The sequence below is a fragment of the Macaca fascicularis genome, chromosome 7, assembly GCF_037993035.2.
Source record: "Macaca fascicularis isolate 582-1 chromosome 7, T2T-MFA8v1.1".
NCBI lineage: Eukaryota > Metazoa > Chordata > Mammalia > Primates > Cercopithecidae > Macaca > Macaca fascicularis.
In genome coordinates, this window is record NC_088381.1 from 91,425,254 (window position 1) to 91,441,328 (window position 16,075).

Below are 16,075 nucleotides of genomic sequence, written 5' to 3' on the forward strand. Positions count from 1 at the left end.
CACATCATATGCAAAGCATCACAGAACCACAGAGGACCATGGCTTCCAGTGAGGTTGGTGGAGGTGCCATCAGAGCTGAGACCTACTCATTAAACATAAGAACAAATTGGGTTGCAGGAATGCTGTCTTTCAGTGGGAAGACCAGGATCTGAACAGGTGGCACGGTTAATGGTGAAGGGATAAATGCACCTCTGGGATCCTCAAGACATGGGAAGAAATATTATAGTAATGGACAAGACCAGGGTCTGGATGTGTTTTTGGCCCTCCAGATCCACTCCCCACCCTTCTCTGCCTGGCGTGGTGCCGGGCTGACCTCTACACTGCATCATGGAGGCTCCCTTGCTTTCAGGCTTTCACTCAGGGGTAGAACTGGAGAGGTCACATGTTTCCCTGGCCCCCTTCCTGGAGGTAGTGGCTGTGTCCACCAAGGACTATAGCTCCTGTGAGGCCACTGACACCCCCTCAACCACCAACTGGCTCCCCACTTGGGCCCTTCATGCTGGGAATCACTGTTGCTGGTTCCTGGTGCTTCACTACCCTTTGCTGGTCACTTTAATCTTACCCACTTATTATTCCTTCATTTCATTCTCTTTAATTACTCCTTTGAATGTGGCCTGACAGGGGAGCCACAGCCAGGTCAGAGTGGGGCAACCCTGATAGGTTTAACTATTGAAATCTTTCTAACCACCCCCAGCCAGGCTGCTCTGGCCTCTTCCTTGGGTTCCTCCAGACATTCCTATGACTCAGCAGCCAAAGGGTGAAGGGGTGACATGGCAGACTTACCTCCTTTGTGGCCCAGGCCCTGCAGTAGATAAAAGACAAATACAAGAAGATCTCTGGAGGTGCCAGGGACCTGCCTGAGACCCCCCGGGCATCACCTCCCTCCTTCTGGCCTTCTGCAGCCAGGTTCCCACTCCTTTCCAGGAACTCCATGGAAAGGAAGAGGAATACAGTCACTTGGAGGTGAGCAGTCATTTCTCACTGGTTCAGAGACCACTTTTTACAGCTCCTCAATGTCCCTACTTCCAAAACTATTTTGGATGTTGAGCAGGGAGGGTCTTCCGGCTGAGCAGTGCCTGGCCCTGCCTACTGCTCCTTCTCTTCCCACTGTCTAAGTTGTTTCCTCCCTCCTTCCTCATGGAATTGGGCCACCTGCAGCTCCTGTGCTGGCCCTCCCTAAAACCAGCTCTCCCTGCCTGGACGTCTGTGCTATATCCAGGCTGCCCACCCTGGAAGGTGGGTACTACCATGCATCAGCCTCAGGTCACCCACCTCCATGGGCTGCTGAAGGAATGCATTCTTATGGAAGCACACCCCTCAGCCTGGGTTCTCCAGAAAGCAGAGCCAGGTGTCAATGCTTCTGTGGCTTCTAGAGGAAGACAGGAAGAGCCGGAATTCAAATGAGGTCTCCATTCTCCAGCCCTCCATGATCCTTGCTGGTGGCATCATCACTGCTTGGAGTAAGTCCCCTGGTGGAGTCGTTGCCCCAAACCTGCCCTGACTGGGAAGTAAGATTGGGAGCCTCAGTTTCTGAGAAATGGGGGTCCCCCAAAATCCTTCCTGACTTCAAGGTGTGTGATTCTCATCTAATATTTGGTTCACAGCCCTCTCTCATGCAGCAATTGGGTGTGAATCCCTCCTATGGCAGTGTGTGGTGGGCATCCCAGGGTCCCAGGGGAGATTTGAACCAGTTACTGGGCTAGGTGCAACTTAGAATCAGGGCCAAACAGAAGAGTGTCTGAGTTACCCAGAACCCCATACAGGTTCTAGTGGGTGAATTTATAGTGGAATCGGGCAACATAGACACAGGGTTTTTCTAGCCAAACTCAGCAACTCTGGAGTGAGGATGAAGGAAAATGGATAACGAGGTCTTCCTGGGTTTGGGACATGTCCCACAGTTCAGTGCCAGGATGTCACCTGAAGTGGCCCAATGGAGGGATCCCAGTGTGGGGGATGGTGGGGATCCAACTTCTCCAGTGACCCAAAAGCATAAGGTCTCAGCACTGAGGCTTCAGTCAGTGTGGGGAAGGTTCTACGGCCTGGATGAGCTGGGGAGACACAGCAAGGTGTAGTAGGAGATGCAGCAAGGAATGGAAGGCTGAATTCTCCAGGCGAGAAGCCCAGGCCCAGAGAGGTGACTCACTCAAAGGTTCTGTAGCTCTGGAACAGCTAAGGCAGTGAACATGGCCCTGCCACTCTCGCTTCAGCACCATGACCTTCTCCTTCACCTTCAGGGGCTGAGTGCAGAGAAAGTAACCATGTAAGAGGGGACAATGTCCTGTAGGCTTGCAGGAGAGACACCGAGAGTGGAGAGATTGGCTGCAGAGAGGCTGGTGGAACTGCAGTTCGAAAGCAGAACAGGGGACTGATCTTTGTCCTCCCTGCAATGAGAGTAGGGAAAGCTTTGACTTCCTAGGTAAGAGCAGAGAGACGTCACCAAGACAGAAAGCCCCATTTCTGTACACAGTGGGGAGAAGAGGACTTTGCACATAGCCGAGCAATGCTCAAAGGGGGTATTTGGAGTCCTGGTGACATGTGTGTTTGTGTGTATGCAAGTGTGTGTGTGTCGTGTGTGTGTGATACAGTAGGACTGACCTTAGCAAGGGGAAGGGGTTGGAGAAAGTGTGGGTAAGGATGTGGGAGGTGTGGAGGGGATTTGCACTTGACTTAGGGCTCTTGCCTCTTCCTCTGTTGAAATACCCATCCTGGGTCCAAGCTGAGCCAAGCCTTGTGGAGTGAGGAGTGGGGAACAGAGAGAAGGGAAGGCCTTTGTGCTCTGACTCAGCTCATCCACCCTGCCATGCTCCTTGGCTGCCTCACAGCCCCCTAAGTGGACAGAGTGCAGTGTCTTGTGGCCTAACTGGGTAGGGTGAGGACAAGGGCTGGGACTGATTGAGTCTCCCATCTCCTTCTCCCATAGTCTTTCTCAGTCCATGTTTCCAGCACAGGGGCTACTGGTTGTGGATAACCATGCACATGTGCTTTCTTGAGATAAATCACCTCAGTATGTATTTGGTTTCCAGTAGCCTTGGGTGATACTGAGACTATTACCTGGGCTAATCAATGAGAAACAAAAAACAAAACAACAGCCAGAGGGTTTCTGTTGGCTTGGAAGTGTCTGGGAGCTGAGAAGGAGGAGGAAATGGAACCCTGGAAGTGATGAAAGGCAGTGAGTGGGACTGAGTTTACAGCTCTTCAGGTGTGGGCAGAGCGCCTCAGGATGGGTCAGACTCTGGGGGCTGGAGTTGGAATAGCAGACTCTCCACTTTGGGAGCACTTTGTTGCTTACTTGTACATTTCAGGTTAATTCCCTTATCTCTGATCCCTTAAGAGAAAAGAGAAAAAGTCCTATGGCTATGGGGGAATTCTAGAGTGTGCAGGGATGGCCACAGATAAGCATTCTGGTAAACTAGGGTAATGGCATTCCAGCCCATGGGTTCTCTGTCAGGTGACTCCCCAGGCAACCCATGCTTGTCTGGATGTTATCCCCACACCCTGGAATAAAAAGTGGTGCAAGCTTCAGCCCCTGTTTTTGCTTTTTCCGGACTACTGTGTGGTTGGGGGAGATCCTCTTGTCCACTGTAATGTAGCACTCACCTTGGCACTGCGTATCTCCAGCTGTGCCTGCCAATTTTCTGCTTGTGAGGCTGGGCTTATCCAGCAGGAGGGAGGTCAGGGCAGTGCCAGGGTGAGGAACCCAGTGCTAAATTATAACAGAAGGGGTGGTCCCAGGGTGGCTTGAGACAGTATGGCTGTGCTGAAGAGTAGAACGTGAGGTTTTTATGGAGGCTTGGTTCTGTGGAGTCAGGTGAGGACAGAAAAGGGTGCATGCCTGAGGCAGTGTTTATTTACTGTTGACTTCAGAAGCAAACATCCTGGATTAGATTTTGCCGAGAAGAGGAGTTGTCCTTCCAAAGTAAATGGTCCCTTTGGTCAATTGTATAGTGAGGGTAAGCACTGGCTGATTGACAAAGTAAAGGAGTGACAGGAGTAGGATGGAAATGGAAGGACTGGTCACAGGTCAAGGTTCAGAATGAAGGCCACAAGCCACAATATGCCTCATGCCTCCTCATGTGTAGGGCTGGGAGAGTGTCGAGGCAGGTGGAGGAACCTGAAGGAGCAGTGCAGGCCATGACTGTTTTGTGTGCACTGGATGGCTGGACTCAAGTTTAAAGTTTCTGTCCCTTTAGCCCTTGAAGGCTAAAAGATGCTGTCCTCTATACAGGCAGCATTCTTATGAATCCTAGTGAGTGAAATGACTCCCCTTGCTGATCATTTTATCTGTGACTTTTGATGTTTTCTAATTGCTACTCACTCCAGAGAAGTTAATTTGTGGATATACACACACAGCTTGCAAGAGGCAAAGTTGGGATTTGAATCTGAGTCTTTTTCTTAACCATCCTCCATGACAAAATGATGGTCAAGGCTCTATGAGCCCAGTTCTCTCCTCTGGCTATTCTGTCGTGTTCTGTGTCTCTTGAAAGCAGAGCCCGAGGCTTTCAATATTTGGACAAGATATGGGAGGGAGCAGGAGTGATGGAGGGAGTGGTGAGAGAGTTAGGGAGGCAGGAAAGCCATTACAGGGGTGCATCATGGAGGGAGCCCCCACATGTCCTTCCCCCTAGGACCTCTTATAAGAGTGTGGAATGCCTCTGGAAGTGTAGGATGGCAGATGGAGCATTCATTCATGGGTTCTTATCTCCCACCTATCAAGGGTTGCCCCGGGGTTGTCAGCTCCTTCACAGTTCCCCCAATCGAAGAGGAAGATGCATCCACCGTGCAATGAGGTGAGACCCACAGGAAATGGCCCACCCCAGCCATACCTGAAATCAGAATAAGGGCAAGAGGGTGTGAGTCAGGGAACTCAATACATCTGCTACAAGGTCTCTAGAAAGTAATAGTCCATGGGCTCAAATATATTTAAAAACAAAACACTTAATCCATTGCTCCTGTGAGACTCCAGGGAGAAACAGAATCTTTCCTATGCACAAAATGACAATTAGTCCACTTCCCCCAAGGGGTAGAGTTTAGAAATTTTCACTGGAGGCTTTCAAGCTGCCCAGTCTCAAATCTCTCATTAATGGTTTGAGCAGTGCCTGTGGCTGTCTCTTGGGGTTACGGAAAGAAACCAGAGAATTAAAAGGAAGGGAAGACAGGAAAGGAGGATCAGAGAGAAAACCCTTAATTAACTAGACAGTAAAAAGAGCTTGGGGGGTCTTTCAAAACCAGTGTTCTATTTGTTGCAAAATAGAATTATTTAAATTCAACAGTTAATACTATAAAGCTTACATGCAGATGTTAAAACTCCCTTTACTTTTCCCTAAGTAAATAACAGGACAGTTTTACAATGTGAGGACTTGAGAAGTGGAGGAATACAGGGCCTTCTCTTGTCCCATTTCAGGTAATTTGGTTTCTGGAGACAATTGACAAAGGATGTTCATGCTAATGGTGGGTCCATGGTGACCTGAAGCACCCCAAGTATGGATTTGATGTCTGGAAACCTCAGCAATAACCCCGGTCAGAGCACCAGGCAGTTTGGGTCTCGAATGTTCTGGGTCAGATTTTACCAGAAAAATGAACTGTCCTTCCATCTAAAGCAAATGGTTCCCTGGGCCATTTCAGTAAACTGAACAGCTTACTGAAAGCACAGTCAGCCCATATCTGAAGGGGTTCTTTTTTTTTTTTTTTTAATTATACTTTAAGTTCTAGGGTACATGTGCATAACGTGCAAGTTTGTTACATATGTATACTTGTGCCATGTTGGTGTGCTGCACCCATCAACTCGTCAGCACCCATCAACTTGTCATTTACATCAGGTATAACTCCCAATGCAATCCCTCCCCCGCCTCCCCATGATAGGCCCTGGTGTGTGATGTTCCCCTTCCAGAGTCCAAGTGATCTCATTGTTCAGTTCCTACCTATGAGTGAGAACATGCGATGTTTGGTTTTCTGTTCTTGCGATAGTTTGCTGAGAATGATGGTTTCCAGCTGCATCCATGTCCCTACAAAGGACACAAAATCATCCTTTTTTATGGCTGCACAGTATTCCATGGTATATATGTGCCACATTTTCTTAATCCAGTCTGTCACTGATGAACATTTGCATTGATTCCAAGTCTTTGCTATTGTGAATAGTGCCGCAATAAACATAAGTGTGCATGTGTCTTTATAGCAGCATGATTTATAATCCTTTGGGTATATACCCAGTAATGGGATGGCTGGGTCATATGGTACTTCTAGTTCTAGATCCTTGAGGAATTGCCATACTGTTTTCCATAATGGTTGAACTAGTTTACAATCCCACCAACAGTGTAAAAGTGTTCCTATTTCTCCACATCCTCTCCAGCACCTGTTGTTTCCTGACTTTTTAATGATTGCCATTCTAACTAGTGTGAGATGGTATCTCATTGTGGTTTTGATTTGCATTTCTCTGATGGCCAGTGATGATGAGCATTTTTTCATGTGTCTGTTGGCTGTATGAATGTCTTCTTTTGAGAAATGTCTGTTCATATCCTTTTTGCCCACTTTTTGATGGGGTTGTTTGTTTTTTTCTTGTAAATTCGTTTGAGTTCTTTGTAGGGTCTGGATATTAGCCCTTTGTCAGATGAGTAGATTGCAAAAATTTTCTCCCATTCTGTAGGTTGCCTCTTCACTCTGATGGTAGTTTCTTTTGCTGTGCAGAAGCTCTTTAGTTTAATGAGATCCCATTTGTCAATTTTGGCTTTTGTTGCCATTGCTTTTGGTGTTTTAGACATGAAGTCCTTGCCCATGTCTATGTCCTGAATGGTATTACCTAGGTTTTCTTCTAGGGTTTTTATGGTATTAGGTCTAACATTTAAGTCTCTAATCCATCTTGAATTAATTTTCGTATAAGGAGTAAGGAAAGGATCCAGTTTCAGCTTTCTACTTATGGCTAGCCAATTTTCCCAGCACCATTTATTAAATAGGGAATCCTTTCCCCATTTCTTGTTTTTCTCAGGTTTGTCAAAGATCAGATGGTTGTAGATGCATGGTATTATTTCTGAGGGTTCTGTTCTGTTCCATTGGTCTATATCTCTGTTTTGGTACCAGTACCATGCTGTTTTTGGTTACTGTAGCCTTGTAGTATAGTTTGAAGTCAGGTAGCATGATGCCTCCAGCTTTGTTCTTTTGACTTAGGATTGTCTTGGCAATGCAGGCTCTTTTTTGGTTCCATATGAACTTTAAAGCAGTTTTTTCCAATTCTGTGAAGAAACTCATTGGTAGCTTGATGGGATGGCATTGAATGTATAAATTACCTTGGGCAGTATGGCCATTTTCACAATATTGATTCTTCCTATCCATGAGCATGGTATGTTCTTCCATTTGTTTGTGTCCTCTTTTATTGGGTTCTTTTTAACAGGAAAGAGATGAAAGTATGGGAAGCCAAGGAAAAGAAACCATCACTTTCTATCTTAGCCTGTTCTTGTTGCTATCACAAAATACCGCAGACTTGGTAATTTTTTTTTTTTTTGCTGCTGTTGTTGCCCAGGCTGGGGTGCAGTGGCATGATCTCAGCTCGCCGCAACCTCTGCCTCCCAGGTTCAAGTGATTCTCCTTCCTCAGCCTCCAGAGTAGCTGGGATTATAGGCATGCGCCACCATGCCCAGCTAATTTTGTATTTTAGTAGAGACGGGCTTTCTCCATGTTGGTCAGATTGGTCTCGACCTCCTGACTTCGGGTGATCTGCCTCCCTTGGCATCCCAAAGTGTTGGGATTACAGGCATGAGCCACCATGCCTGGCTGCAGACTGGGTAATTTATAAACAGCAGACATTTATTTCTCACAGTTCTGGAGCATGAGAAGTCCAAGATCAACATGCCAGCATTCTGTGTCTGGTGAGGGCTGCTCTCTGCCTCTAAGATGGCACCCCATTGCTGTGCCCTCACATGCTGGAAGAGCAGAAGAGCATGAACCCACTCCCTTATGCCCTTTTATAAGGGCCCTAATCCCACCCATCAGGGCTCTGGATTCATGACTTTGTCATCTCCTAAACATCCCACCTCTTAATACTATCACACTAGCCATTAAGTTTTAGTTATCAATTTTAGGGGCTACATTCAGATCATAGGACCCTCCAACCCCCAACTACAAAACAGTCTACATCAGAGAGAGCCATTTCCAGAATCCTCCTCTAACTCCTTTCTTCTCTTCCCCATTGTCCTGAAGTTTATCAGCTAACTTCCTGCCAAACCTTTGAGGGAGGCTTGGTTCTATTCCTGCCTTGCTTCACTTGTTGGGGTTAAGCATTGACACAGCTGTGGGGAGGTGTAACTGCTTGAGGATTCACCTGATGTAAGCCTGCATGCCTGCCATAAAGGCTGTGTTTTTCCTGCCAAATCTGCTGGTTTTCCTCCAGTGCACCTGGTCTCTAACCTTTTCAAGAAGAGGTTGAAACCTGCCCATCATCTGCCTTGGGAGCAGCCACACCCCAGAGTTAAGGAAGAGAGAACTGGAAAAGATAATACAAAAGTCTAGTTTACCTGCACCTTTCCTCTCCCCTTGCCATTTTATAGACAAGGAAACTGATGGCCACAGAGGGGCCAGGGACTTGACAGTGTGGAGGGCTGGTGGGAGAAATTATCCAGAAATCAGATTCCTTAATTCCCAGTGTGGGCTTGTCCATGAGAAAGCCCCATGCCAGGTTCCCCTGCTTTCTTGGTCTCATGCATTGATGATACTTTAAGAAGTTCTTCCCCCTGCTGCTCCCCCCTCACCTCCCCAGAGCAGGAACTTCTGGATTTGAATAGGAATAGTTCTTGAAGATGGGATGGCCAAGCTGACATTAACCTCTGCCAGCCCACCGATAAGTCCAAATGATTTCACTGTCATACCTATGGGTGGTCGGAGAGCCTAACTGATCCCCACTGCGTCCCAGCCAACAGCAGGCCCATCCTCAAAGCTCCTGCCCACTGGAGTTTTAGAATATCTTCTATTAAAGGACTTTGGTGTCTCAAAAAGTTGCTGAAGTGATCCTTACTTGGTATTCAATCAATAATTTAAAAAAAATCAGGTCAATTTCTGTACCACTCAGGCAGTATAGTAAAAGTAAAGAATTGAATTAACATCTGTACTCCTTTGATTGAAAGGCACTGAAAAAGAGAAAAGCAACCCTGGCAGCCAGGCCTTAGTGTTAATAGGAGCTGGCCTGGCCCTACAGCTAGATGAAGGTGTTCTGTTGAACATAAACAATTTCTGGAAACACCACCTTCAGACCAGGTCACTTTGTTAACTTGATGCATAAAGACAAAAATAACATTACTCTGTAATCATGTCTGAACACAGGCAAAATAAATTATTATTTGATGTGGTTTGGCTCTGTGTCCCCACCCAAATCTCATGTTGACTTTAGTCCCCAGTGTTGGAGGTGGGGCCTGGTGGGAGGTGGTTGGATCATCAGGTGGGTTCTGATGATTTAGCACCATCCCCCTAGTGCTGTCTCAGGATAGAGTTCTCATGAGATCTGCCTGTTTCAAAGTGTATGGCGCCCTTCCCTCTGCTCTCTCTCTCTTGCTCTGCCATGTGAAGACATGCCTGCTTCCCCTTTGTCTTTTGTCATGATTGTAAGTTTCCTGGGGCCTCCCCAGCCATGCTACCTGTACAGCCTGCAGAACTGTGAGCCAATTAAACCTCTTTTCTTTATAAATTTCCCAGTCTTGAATAGTTCTTTATAGCAATGTGAGAATGGACTAAATATATCATCTAAACTACAAAAATGACCAAACACCCATTCCCCCAGCCTGCTTAAGAGTGACTGCTGCTGCTTCATCAAAAGCACCTTTAACTTTGCTCCTTTCCTTTCTCTTTCTAGACTCAAACTGTTAAGATACTTATGGTTAAGACTCTAATCAGAGAGTTACCCCTGCTTCCCGGCAGGATCCAATCCAGGGCAAAGAAAGCCTTGTTTCCTTGAATCCTCCTCAAAATCTCCTGACACAAGCTAAATCCTATAAGTCCTTTCTAACATTCTTTTACTGAGATGCCCCACAGATCCCCATGGTGTGTGTTCTCCCTTATTGTGGCAAATAAATAAAACCAGTTTTATTTGATCATAGTTGTGATCCTGGTGGTCTTTGGCTGGAGGGTATTGACAGCACTTATATTTACTTAAAACTTTTTTTTATGATTAATTTTGTGACAAATTTAAGTACTTTGAAAGAGTGAAAAGTGAGAAGTAAGTCTCTCTTTCACCCTCAAACTCTAGAATTCAGCTGCCCTCCCTGGAGGCAATTACTGTTATTAAAGACAGTCTATGTCTGTGCAAGCAGGTATGCATCATTGCTCATTGCATTTATCATTATTACCGTTGTCCCCTGTTGCGGGAAGTCAGGAACCCCGAACAGAGGTACTGGCTGAAGCCGCAGCAGAAGAACACAAATTGTGAGGATTTCATGGACATTTATTAGTTCCCTAAAATTAATACTTTTATAATTTCTTACACCTGTCTTTACTGCACTCTCTGAACATAAATTGTGAAGATTTCATGGACACTTATCACTTCCCCAATCAATACCCTTGTGATTTCCTATGCCTGTCTTTACTTTAATCTCTTAATCCCGTCATCTTCTTTGTAAGCTGAGGAGGATGAATGTCGCCTCAGGACCCTATGATGATTGCGTTAACTGCACAAATTGTTTGTAGAACATGTGTGTTTGAACAATATGAAATCTGGGCACCTTAAAAACGAAAAGAATAACAGCAATCTTCAGGGAACAAGGGAGATAAGACTTGGAGCCTGACTGTGCCAGTGAGCCAGGTGGAACAGAGCCATATTTCTCTTCTTTCAAAAGCAAATAGGAGAAATATCGCTAAATTCTTTTTCGCAGCAAGGAACATCCCTGAGAGAAAGAATGCGCCCTGAGGGTAGGTCTATAGATGGCCCCCTTAAGTGACTGCCTTTTACGGTGGAAGCCGAAATAAGCTCCAGTCTCCTGTAGCACTCCCAGGCCTATTAGGACAAGGAAATTCCTGCCTAATAAATTTTGGTCAGACAGGTTGTCTGCTCTCAAACCCTGTCTCCTGATAAGATGTTATCAATGACAATGCGTGCCCAAAACTTCATTAGCAATTTTAATTTCGCCCCATCCTGTGGCCCTGTGATCTTGCCCGGTCTCCACTTGCTTCGTGATATTTTATTACCTTGTGAAGTATGTGATCTCTGTGACCCACACCCTATTCATGCACTCCCTCCCCTTTTGAAAATCACTAATAAAAACTTGCTGGTTTTACGGCTCGGGGAGCATCACAGAAACTGCCAACATGTGATGTCTCCCCTGGACACCCAGCTTTAAATTTCTCTCTTGCACTCTTTCCCTTTATTTCTCAAACCAGCCGAGATGCTTAGGGAAATAGAAAACAACCCATGATAAATATCGGGGGTGGGGTTATCCCCGATAGTCCCCCTTCCCATTCATCTATCCATTCAGTATGTATTTGTATTAGTCAGATTCTCTTAGAGAGACAGAACTAATAGGATATATATATATTCATTCAATGAATATATATATATATGGGATATATATATATCCATATATATATATATGGGATTTTATTAAGTATTAACTTACAGGATCACAAGGTCCCACAATAGGCTGTCTGCAAGCTGAGGAGCAAGGAGAGCCAGTCAGTCCCAAAACTGAAGAACTTGGAGTGCAATATTTGAGGGCAGGAAGCATCCAGCATGAGAGAAAGATGTAGACTGGGGGAGGCTAGGCCCATTTCTCCTTTTCACATTTTTCTGCCTGCTTTATATTTGCTGGAAGCTGATTAGATTATGCCCACCAGATTAAGGGTGGATCTGCCTTCCCCAGCCCACTGACTCAAATGTTAATCTCTTTTGGCAACACCCTCACAGACACACCCAGGATCAATACTTTGTGTCCTTCAATCCAACCAAGTTGACACTCAGTATTAATCATCACAGTATTGTACCTAGGACTCCACAGCAATGCTATGAACTTTCTTAGTGAAAGGATAAAGGTTACTCAGGATAGTGTATGAACAATTTTCTTCTCATTTTTTTTTTGAGACAGAGTTTTGCTCTGTCTCCCAGGATGGAGTACAGTGCTACCATCTCAGCTCACTGCAACCTCTGCCTCCCAGTTTCAGGTGATTCTCATGCCTCAGCCTCCTGAGTAGCTGGGACTACAGATGCGCACCACTACGCCCAGCTAATTTTTGTATTTTTAGCAGAGATGGGGTTTCACCATGTTGGCCAGGCTGTTCTCGAACTCCTGGCCTCAAGTGATCTGCCTGCCTTGGCCTCTCAAAGTGCTGGGATTACAGGCGTGAGCCACTGTGCTTGGCCAAAAATTTTTCAATTAGTAAAGGCAAGAGAAGAAAGGTCTTGGTTGTTTGTGGTGATTTTAAACAGCTACCAAAAGTTTATTTGCAAAGAGGCCTATTGTTTGATTTGATTCTGTCTTCATTTATAGATTAGAACATCACTGTTGATGTAGAAGTTGCAGCATTTATGACAATGAGGGGTGTCTTAGTCCATTTGTGCTGCTACAACAAAATACCTGAGATGGAGTAATCTGTAAAAGACAGCTTCTCACAGTTCTGGAGGCTGGGAAGTTCCAGATCAAGGTGCTGGCTACAGAGGACCTGGTCTCTCTGCTTCCAAGATGGCTCCTCGGTGCTACATCCCCTGGAGGGGAGGAACGCTGTGTCTTCACAGGGCAGGAGTGAAGGGCAAGAGAGCTGAATGCTTGTGAAGCCCCTTTTATAAGGGCCTTAATCCCATTCACAAGGGGAGGAGTCCTCCTGACCTAAATACCTCTTAAAGTCCCACATCAATACCATCACACTGGCCATTAAGTTTCAACACCTGGCTGGGCGCTGTGGCTCATGCCCATAATCCCAGCACTTTGGGAGGCTGAGGTGGGTGGATCACCTGAGGTTAGGAGTTCAAGACCAGCTTGACCAACATGGTGAAACCCTGGTCTCTACAAAAGATGCAAAATTAGCGGGGCGTGGTGCACATGCATGTAATCCCAGATACTTGGGAGGCTGAGGTAGGAGAATCACTTGAAACTGGGAGGCAGAGGTTGCAGTGAGCTGAGATCGTGCCATTGCACTCCAGCCTAGGCAACAAGAGCGAAACTCTGTCTCAAAAAAAAAAGTTTCAACACCTGAATTTTAGAGGAGACATTCAAACCACAGCAGAGGGGATGGACTGAGGGGTACTGAATACATTCTTTGGTGTGGCTTTCCATCAGCTTTAGGATGAGGCCAAATTCCCTTGTGTGGCAGACAACTCTTCTCAGATCCTGACCTCTGTTTCCCTGGTCAGTCTATAAATTTTTTTTTTTTTTTTTTTTTTTTTTTTTTTTTTTTAGTAAACATTACTTGTCCTTAGGAGCATCACTGATGCCCATTGAATGACTTTTAGGGCCTCATGAGTGCCAAGTGCTGTGTCCTTTCTTGTCGAGAAACCTTTACAGGCTGCTCCCTTTGGTGGAATTCACCTTCCAGGGCAGCCTCTAATGTGGCACTTGTTATAGTGCATGGGCATCATTGCCGTACCTTTCTGTTCTTAGCTTGGGGATTACCTTTCATTTCTGAAGGCCCTGCTTCCAACAAGGAGCTTGGCACATAGGAAGTCCTTAGTGAAGGCTTGTTGAATAAATGAATGAATTCTGAATGAATGAATTCCTCTTCTGAAGGGTCAGCCTGGTGCATTGGCAGTGGCAAACCATATAAGAAAACTGTTCCTTCTTTGAAAGAAAAGTGGAGGATTCCACCCGCCTGGCCACTCCGGAGCTACAGACCTCTCTGCCTCATGCACTCCAGGCCCTAATGGGGTTGTCTTTTTTTTGAGAAATAAGCAAAAACTTGTCGGAGTTTCCTAGATCTGGAAATCAGGTTGCTTCCTCAGCAGCCATTTCCTGTGTCACTTCCAGTCCTACCCATCTGGATCCTGCCGGAGAGATGGGGGTGGGGTGGGGACTACAGACTCTCAGAGCCTTAGGGCTCAACAGAGGTGCTCCCACATCTCCAGTCGCAGCACTGGAATAGTAGCTGCTATTTATTGAGCTTTTATTTTGGGTCAGGCACTGTGCTAACAGTGTCTCAGGAGTTCTCTCAATTATAGATTATAACAGCTCTGTGAGGCAGAGGTTGCCTGTGAAGAATCTAGATTCCGGAAACGGTCGGTAACCTGCCTAAGCGTGGTCATCCCTCTGGCGCCCCCAGCTCAGCCCAGGTGGATGGTTCCCAGGGAGCCAAGACTCACCTCAAACATGCACCAGTCAGAAGCACAGGGTTAACGATCACGGGACAGAGAATAGTTTTCCTCCCATGGGCAGGAAGACATTCTGTTAATTTCTCAGTGGATCCTGGTGGAATTGATTCCTGTTGCCCACAGCAGCGACCCCACACCACATCCTTATTTATATTAGCTCTGTTTGCTGACCTGAATCTCTCTCCCTGTCCCCTCCCTGCTGCCCCCAAAGCCACATCACAAAGGATTTACCTGTCTTATACTCTACTTTTGGAGAAATTCAAGCAGACAGTCACTCAGTGACATCAGTGGCGAAGCTCATACTCGAACTTAGGTGTATCTGAAAAATACTTTTTGATTTGCTTTTAGCGAGTGAGACATCCTAGGAGAAACTCAGGGTCACGAAGAGGAGGTGAAGATGAGGAGGCAGCTGGGGGAGTGGCTGCCTATGGTGGGCTGCCCCACTTGAATATGCTGGTGAGTACCACCATGCTTGTGCCCTCGGGCCAGGCAGCTGGGAAGGAAGCAGTGCCATTGGGCAGTGGAGGTAGAGTTCTCTTAGTGTGCTGCTATATCTAGCTTCAGTGTGGCAGAATTTTATGACAAATCACATCCTAGGTTTTAGAAATAGGAGCTGAAACAAAACCAACTCCCTTTGTCACCTAAGGGAGTCTGCAAGTGTAAAGAAATGCTTTGGAGAGGCTGGGCATGGTGGCTCACGCCTGTAATCCCAGCACTTTGGGAGGCCGAGGTGGGCGGATCATGAGGTCAGGAGATCGAGACCATCGTGACTAACACGGTGAAACCCCATCTCTACTAAAAATACAAAAAAATTAGCTGGGCATGGTGGCGGGTGCCTGTAGTCCCAGCTACTTGGGAGGCTGAGGCAGGAGAATGGCATGAACCCGGGAGGCAGAGTTTGCAGTGAGCCAAGATTGCGCCACTGCACTCCAGCCTGGGCGACAGAGCGAGACTCCATCTCAAAAAAAAAAAAAAAATAAAAAATAAAAAGAAATGCTTTGGAGAAAAGAAGACCCATGTAATTTCTTTTTCTTTCTAAGAGTAAAGTTCAAACTGTACTCTTGTAGCACGGATCCTTGAGCTGGTGCCTAAATTCCACTTAAGAATTATTCCTTACAATTTATCCTCTGATTTCCCTGGGGAAGAATATACTTTAATCTGTTATTAGCCACATTCAGGTGTGAATGGGTTTCTGATGCTTCTTTGAAAGCAAGTATTGATAGGGAGAGACAAGAAGTTGTGGGCTGCCTGAGGTAGGTAGGGAAATGGTTCCTGCCTGAAAGGCAAAGGGAGGAAAGCCAATCTCTTTTGACCTAGCTCAGCCTGATTCCAGGAGTACAAGTGTCAGATTAGCAAGGGGCTAGGTGTTTCAAAGAGCCCTAGCCACCTCCCTGCTATACTGTGAGCTTTAATTGTGCAACAGCCAAGATTCAAGGTATGAAAGATAGAAAAGAAATATGCGTACATGGGGCAGAAAAATATCTACCAGAGACTGCTGGGCAACAGTAGAGATTTGTTTGTTTTGTTATCAAAGGTTCTCCTAAAATTCACATGTTTTGAGGCGGAGTGATGGAAGAGCATTGTTTTCAGCTGTATCAGTTCACACCCTATCAGGAAGAAGTGGGCCCAGCATCTTGTCAGAGTGGGAGTGAAGCCAGGCTCCACAGAGACTGGGGAGGAAGGTGTGCAGGGGGCGCTGCTGCAGACCACTGAAAGGGCAGGTGCTTTTCAGCATCTCAGCTATACTTTCCTGACTTGCAAGTTTTCCTTGGCACAGCCAGGAATCTGGAGTTGGCATCCTCTATGGCTAGA